The 8,212-nt window shown below is 39.1% G+C and overlaps 1 long non-coding RNA gene across 1 annotated transcript; it reads right to left on the reverse strand.

The window, feature by feature from the left end:
• Positions 1–279: 279 nt before the first annotated feature.
• Positions 280–3,419, reverse strand: LOC137464466 (uncharacterized). The gene is made up of 2 exons (XR_010994244.1): positions 2,796–3,419; positions 280–1,032 (listed from the first exon to the last, which is right to left on the reverse strand). It is a non-coding gene; the product is annotated as an uncharacterized lncRNA (long non-coding RNA).
• Positions 3,420–8,212: the final 4,793 nt, after the last annotated feature.

Below are 8,212 nucleotides of genomic sequence, written 5' to 3' on the forward strand. Positions count from 1 at the left end.
GCTGAAGGTAAAATCTAGCAAGACCCAGGATACCAGTATCAGTTCCAAGCAAAAAGGAGGTTTCTTTATGGAACACGTGTATTTTTGGATAGCACTAAGACAGTGCCATAAGGAACTGTAGGAGGAGAGCAGATCACAAGCCAGGATCTCAGAAAAAGTCAGAGGCAGGAAACAAGCGGAAGAAGCTGTGGGGAGCCTGTCTAGATCCAAAAGTCTCTTTGGAAAGACTGAAGTTAGAAACTGAGAAGATACAGAAAGAGAAAGACAAGCTAATACATCTTCAAATTATATAATGCTTCTACTGTTGTCCCCATCCCTTCCACGCCAGACCTAACAACTTCATAGATCTTACAACCCTTTTTTTTGTCAGGAAATTAACTGAAGCAGTACTTCAGCACCCCCTTTTTTCCTTTTAGCTCCAGTGCTGAGCTCCTCTGTCAGTCTTGTCACTTCAACAGCTGACTTGTTCCTTTTGCAGGCAATGCAGGACATTTTAGCCCTGTGTGAATCCCTTTCCAGCGTGGTTCCTCCTCCATGTGGCCCGGAAGTCCCAGGCAGATGGCTGACAGCAGTTCACTGCATTTTGTCTCAAGCCACTCACTGAATATGTAAAAAATTCAAAGCAAGAATAAAGACAGTAAAGTGACAACAAAATTATCAGGAATACAGTTCCTTCCAGCACTCCACTGTTAGACACTAAAATCAGTGTAAAACAAGGGAAAAAAAATCTTAATATTTCTTGTTTCTTCAAGCCTCAGGATTTGGTTTTTTGCTTAAGTTTAGCTGTAGTCTCATAGGTGACAGTAATTCCCTGTAATCTCTGACAAATTCTTCTGAAGTTTTTCTGTTCTGGAGTACGTAATTTTCTGGGATTTCTCTCAACTAATTTTACCTGCTTGAAAGTTAGATGACTTCCATTAAATCTAGGTGGCTTCTCCAATGGAAAGACAGGCACTTCCCATCTATCTTAGATTTTTATCTTCAGGTGGCTGAATCATCCACTGGAGATGCTTATCTCTCTCCATTAGTGCACTGTGAGAATAGGCAGGTAATTTAAAATTGATGTTTAAATTTAGATGGTTAAAATTCAAATAAATCAGTCTGTTAGTGAATAGATAAAAAAAAAACCATTGTGGACAAATACTCTTTATTAAAGGCATTTATTACTAGCTTCATTAATGTCCAGAATATGTTCAGAGTGCACTGACTAGACCATTTTCTTTTCTCTGGTCAACATTAGGACCATTTTGCCTATGTTGGCAAGAGTTAGAAAGAGAAATGTAATAATTTTTAAATCAAAGCCCTGTTTATTGGCAGTGCTCCATTTCTGATGCATGAGATTAATTTTCCCATGTTGAGTTCTGATACTACATCCCCATGCTCCTATGTTTCTATCCTAGGATGCTGTGTTGAATTATGCTGAATTCTGATAGTCTGCTGAAATGTACAGAGGCCCTGACTATCACAGGAATAACAGTTCCTAGATATCTTTACTTGGCTTTTCAGGATCAGGGGTTGCTTTTGAAGTCCATGGTATGAATGATAATTCGAGGTGACCCCCAAAGAAACCAACAAACCTAGGAAGAGAGCCTACTTATTCTCAACCTGCTGTTGAAAATATGAGATTTTTTTTCCTGTTTTCTAGTATTAACTTTCTGCCACAAAATTGGAGAATTATAATCACGGAATACCAACCCCTTGTACAGCATGTATTCAAGGGAGCATTGATGCATGGAGGAAATTCCCAGAGGCATTCACACATCAGTGTGGTTAACTTCCATATTTACACATTTTCTCCTTTTCATATTTTTCCTGCAAATCATTAACTGAAAGCATTATTTTCTTACCAATAACAAAAAGAAGCAACCATTATTTGATCATCACCTTGACTCACCACCTTGACCAGGCAGCAAATTGAAATCCTGGGGCTACATAGATGAAACTGTAGACTCAGGGAACAGAAAATTTCCATGGTTTGATCCCTGCACAGAGAGAAGCACGACAGCATCCAGGAAATGCCTGTCTTCCCCAATTTTGATTGTTTGTGTTACTTGGATCTATCTGCCATTTGGTACAAAGTGACTTCATCCAAGAAACTTGCAACCCCTTACAGCCAAGTGCCAAAGAATGCAAACAGTAAGGCAGGGAGTGTGGAAGTTTAATATTTACTTAGTGTTTTAAAACAGAACATTTATTCCAACATACATAGGGGTTCAGATGCTGTGGAAAAAGCAGAGCTCTCATCTGAGGAGCAGTGCACCAGCTATTCTTATGGTGTAGTTTTCCCTCTTCTGCTTTTCAGCTTTAATGAGATTTCACAAGCAATTTTTCTTCCACGTCAATTTACACATTGCCATATCCTTGTCAGAGTAATTTTTTGTAATTTTTTTTTTCTGTCTGGAACATTATGGAGAGCAGAGGTAATTGGAGGATGTGTGTAACTTCAAACACTTGCAGATTTGTATAAAGTTTGATAGTTTCTTGTTTATGTTTTCCATGACTTACACAATTGGGAAACAGGCCCAAATCAATAAGTTAGGTATATGAACTGTGTAAATATGGCCACATCCCAATGAGAAGCACTAAGTGGGAGGGGACTGGACACTAGGCAGTTTTTTGTTGATATTTTGCACATCAGTGAGTCCTGTAAAAAGGATCATTATGCATGTGGCACTCTCATAGGCTGTTTTCAGAAACTAGAATACTAACATTTAGTAGGTTTTAATTTGTAGTTAATCTGTGTAAGTACAAGATTTATTATTCAACATCCTGGCAACAGATAATTCAGCCACCACTTTCTAAGTTCATCCCTTTATGTTTCAGGTTGTAGTTCAGAATAAGCCAAGCCCAAAGCACCATCTCAGGCATTGGCATTTTGATATTTCTCTTGGAGCTGGGTACAGTACTTGGGAAAGCTGTTTCTCAAAGGAATGGCCTTTCAGAAGATAAAGTGAGCACAAGCTCGAAAGAAAAGCTTAGGAGAGGAGCTTATGACTAATCTGATTCAGCCAGCTGATAGGCATGTCTCTTTCTCAAGATAATCAGCCTTCAATCCTTTCCTGGTGGTTATAATCATTCAAGAAGCTCAGTTTGGACCTGCTAAACCCCTGTACTTGTCATTCACTCACACTGGCTTCCTCTAGTGTATTCCTTAAATTCCAAGCGTTTTCTGCTCCAGTCCTCTGCCGTCTGTCACTATTGTGGATCTGCCTTCCCTGATGACTGTTAAGTAATAGCTATCAGGCATGTTGTAAGAGAGCCAACGATAAAGAAAGGCTGCCTGGGGCTCTGTTGTGACTGTATCAGCTGTGGCACCCACAACAGTCCACCTCACCTGTGGCTAGACTGAAAACTCCTGGGCACTCCCAATCCTAACCCTGGTAACAAGGTTATGGTGAAAGCCAGCTCCACAGTCAGCAACATCCAGGCTAAATCCACTGGAAACTCGTGTCTTCTGCCTCTGACCCCACAGAGCTCTTTTCTTTTAGCCTCCCCAAATGTTTTCTGGGGTCCAGCCTTTGTGATGTCTTTGAGAGATGGTTCGTAACACCTGGAAGGTTGGTTTAATAAGTTCTGCCTTTCCAGCCTAACTAAACAATCCACTTTGGAGTTCTTGGGACATTTGAAGTTGGGTTTACCATAATGTCTTAGTCCTGGGGAGGCACACTGTGGTTTCTAAATATGAAAAGGTAGAAAGAAGAATGGTAAAGGAGAATAATTTAAGTAATTCTGAGGTTTTGTGCTGGGCCAAGATGGGAAAAAAACCCATGAAATTGCTATCATAACTTGCATGTCACCCTCTCATCTTTTTTTTTTTTTTTTTTTTTTTTTCTTCTCCTGTAATGACTATAAAGTCAGCAGGAACATATCCTTGCTTATCGTTGTATAAAATTAAATATGTAGAAATATATATTGTTGCTTTTTTTAGTGCTTTATATCTAAAGCATATATGGAGCCTCTCTGAGGCGCATGATGTCCTGCTTGCAGCCAGACAGCCAGTAAGAAGATCAAGCGCTCTGTGCTATGCAAAACTGACATTCTCAGAACATTGCACCTCCTAAACATTAGCCTGAAAGCAATTTACCAGAGTACAAACCTGCATACCATCAAATAAGAAAGATCTTACTTGTTAATGTGGAAGTAAAGTGATAGGATGGTTAGGACAAAGTATAAATGACCAGAATCATTCTGTTTAACAGACATCAGCTTAAACTTCAGTAAACTTCAAGTTTAAAAATGCTCTTCATCACCTTGTGTGATGTGATGCTTCAGATCCACCTTGTTCATATCAACACTTGAATGATCATCTTGAACTTGAACACTTAATTTTAACACTTAAACTTGAATTTTAATCCTGCAACAGGATTAAAAAACCTTCTCCCTGCTGCTTAGGGAAATTTTCAGAATATTTTCCTCTACCTCTGCTTTCACCTATCATTTTGTAGGGCTGATGGAGACATTGGGGTGGCCTTACCCATATGCACGGGGCAGGAAAGGACACGTGGTGCTTGCAAAGCAAAGACAGTGGCACAGGTACAGAAAAACTGATCCTGGCAAAAATCTGCCACGGAATCACCTGACCAAGGGGACAAGGCGCTAAGAACATTTTATTGTCATTATTGCTGTCAAAAAATATGAGTGTTGTTTCCAACTCTCTGACTACTGGGCATCTCCAGAATAGTTTAGTACCCTCAATATTGCTACACACACAACTCTGTGAGCTCTTAGCCTAAGGGACATTCTTTTGTCTCCCTCTGTAAATATTTAATTACTGGCTACAGGCATGACACCAAGTTGACATAAGCATGCACACATCCTGGTGTCTACATTTCCATTACCTTACAGTCACACAGTATTTGTGTGTATCATGCTGTGTTAGAATTCATTTATACATTATGCATCATGTAAAAATCACATTTTGGGTGATCATCATATTGGGTATTTTCAGAAAGCTATGCGAAAATCCACATAATCATACGCTAATGATGTTTGGTAGTAAAAATTCAATTTAAGGATACTGCAAATACTTTTGAGAAAACTCTCTTAAAATTCAGATCTCTATTTTATAGAAATGGGATTTAGAGAAAAAGATATTCCTGCATTTTGAAATACAACAATGCATGAAAATACTTACACTGGATTGTAACTCTGAGGTCTGCTGTAGTATGTCAGATTTTATGAAGACACGTCAAATAAATTGTTCATATCTGGATCACAGCAATACAGCAAATCTATCCCAAGCTTCAAAACACAGCAGAATGTATATAAAATCTCAACAATTCTAACAATTCTGCCCAAGAGATATTTGTAAAGAAGTGGTTTGCTTGGATGTGGGATAGCTTGTTCCATGTTTAACATTTTCAGTGGAAAACAAGTAAACTCAGCACTAGAAGGTGAAAAGAAATGTGAAAGCACTTATCATTTCATTGCAGAGTGGAAAAGATAGCACCATCTTTGGCTTTGTTGTTATTTAAATCACTGTTTCTGCAGAGAATCACTTTGCCCCTGTGCAACAAACTCCTTCAGCAAATGCCAGCATTTCAGCATCAACAAATTCTATTCCTGATCAGCAAAGCATCAAGTCAATTTTGACAAGTTTAGATTTGTATAAAAATTGTAAGTTTAAGTGTGTGGCACAAACTGGCTGTTCTTCTGACAAAGGATTTTATGTCACATGAATGTAAATACCATAAATTAAACTGAAGCTCACGTCTTTCACTTTTATCCTTACTCATGCAGCACTTAGTTTAAGGTTATTCTACTGAAATTAAGTTTTGTTATCATAATGGTTAGATTTTAATTTTGACTTTAAGAAAATCCCAACCAACAACATATTTCAATCCACAGGGAATGGCAGTTTTGTCTAATGCAGATTTCTAGCCTTTAACAATATAGAGGATACTTTTTAAATCTAAATTCCACCAAAACTTAGTAAGCAGCAAGCTGAAAACAAAGGAAGATGTTGTATTCCTCAAAGTGCAAGTTGTCAAAGTACTTCATAGTTCTAATAATAGCTTTCTGTCATTAACAACCTAGAACACAAATGACATCCGCTGAATATTTGTTAATTGTGTTTTTGAATTGCTTATGGCTACACCAGAGGATATATTCCAGGCTCTGATTTCTATTAATAGATGCCTGCTTTGGAAAGCACAAACCTGTGCATGGCTAAAGACAGCAAGTTCCCATCCTTTAGACCACCTACTCTCAATAAAATACAATCATCTGCTGCTCTCCCATAGTATACAGGGAATATCCACGTGGATGCACAAGGTGCAGTTCTGCAGGTTCTGTGAAATCCTTTGTGTGCCCCTAAATGCAGAAGTTTAATTAATCTGAGCCAGCAGCTGTATTTAATGCTTTCACAGACTCCAGCATTCTGTAATCCTTCAGGAATAGGTGAGGTTCAGTTCAAAGGGATGTTTATCGCAGTTATCTAAATGTATTGAGATTAGACTCCACTGTAAATAGAATAAAGTGAACTTTCTTACTAGGCATCTATTAATTTCTCTTTTGATCACTCGGAAACAATTCAAGTGCAATCAGAGCCCGAGCCAAAACCTGGAACTGTGGAGCTGTGAAGTTTATACAATGCTTTGATAACAACTGTTGAATTTCAGAAAATTCTGACAAAAACTCATGTCTGCATTTTAGCTCTTCAGCTTTATTGAACTTACTGAATCTAAAGAAGGGCCAAAGGTATGTAATTTTTCTCCCCAGTTTTGGGACCCTACAAATCTGACTGCTAGTCCATATTACAGGAGCACAAATAATCTGTCCCACCATCACTGTTAAGTCCCCCTCTGTTTCTACACCTATGAGGCAGAAGACACATAGTGAACTACCTGCTTCCACAAGAGTGCTTCATATAGAAAACATATTTATTTTTAAAAGTCAGAAGTTGTAAAGAGGGCAACATGATTTAATCCTGAAAATGCTATGGAATGACATCCTCAGGAGATGTAATATTGCAGCAACAAAACCAGATATTCTAAAATTTTCAGTATTTATTAATAAAATATTATAATTATGGTGGCAGTAACTATTAAATGTCTTTCTCTTTTTGTTTAACAAAGAGATCGTCTTTTAATAGATACTACCCTGTTTTTCCAAAAATGTCCCTGAAAAGTACATGCTCACTACAGACACCAACATTTACATGTTGCAGCTCGTGGTACAGATTAAAAAAAATTCCATGCAAACATATTACGTAGGTATTGACAAGTTGGATAAGAATGCAAAGACTGATCCAGGAACATGTATCTGCTACTTTTGGCATGGAATGAGCCTGACATTACACCTGCCCTGTCTAGGTGAAAGATTGCCTAGATATGAAAAGGCAGAACAAACACCAACAATGACGCCTTCATGTGAGAGGCTGGAGAACGTTGTGGTGGGAGGGTAGGGCAGATAGAAACGTCTGCTCAAAAGCTCTCCAAGGGCAGAGAATCAAAGCTACTTAAACACCACATGAGAGAGAGGCATTGGGAAATCTACCGTTGTGGGTTTTACTGGACAAACATATATTCTGAATGTCATTGGGGCAGTCAATTTGTCTTATCCCAAAGCTACAGTTACACGCCTTCTGAAAAATCTGTTTGCCTTCCTCCTCACCCTGCCCATTATTGTTCTTTCATGATCTGAGTCCATTGCACATTTTTCTTGGTCAAATCTGCCTCTCTACATCACCTAGGGCTGCAATAACCCTACTGCTTTTCAAGAGAGGGAAAAAAATCAAGGAGAAACATGCACACACTGGATGCAGAAACAAAGGTTTTGCTGTCCAGTGGCAGAATCCTGTGTGAAACAGCTCCTTCCTCACAGAACAGGTGACAAAATCCTGCCTTCTTCTCCCCTTGCCTGGCAGCGTCAGCAATCCTGAGTTTCGATGCAACCACTGACTAAACCTCTTGGGCTGCATGCCAGCTGCCTAATTTTGCAAAGTTTAAGAGCTTAGCTGGCCAATCTGCTCTGCACAGCCAGCAGGAGTTAGGACCCTCTGGAGGGAGGGCTGGGACAGCCAGGTAGGCTGACTGCCTTCTAGAAGTTCTTCCCCACAGCAGTTCCAGGCTGACTCTGGGAAGATGAGGTAGCTCAGCTGAACAGAAAAATTCATTTCATGTGAACTGAGGCTTCCGTGCAGTAAAATAAATTATTTTCCTCAGAGAATAGGATTGCAAAACTGAAGGGCTCTCAGAGTTAACCTTTAACT

Source organism: Anomalospiza imberbis, chromosome Z (genome assembly GCF_031753505.1).
Source record: "Anomalospiza imberbis isolate Cuckoo-Finch-1a 21T00152 chromosome Z, ASM3175350v1, whole genome shotgun sequence".
Lineage (NCBI taxonomy): Eukaryota > Metazoa > Chordata > Aves > Passeriformes > Viduidae > Anomalospiza > Anomalospiza imberbis.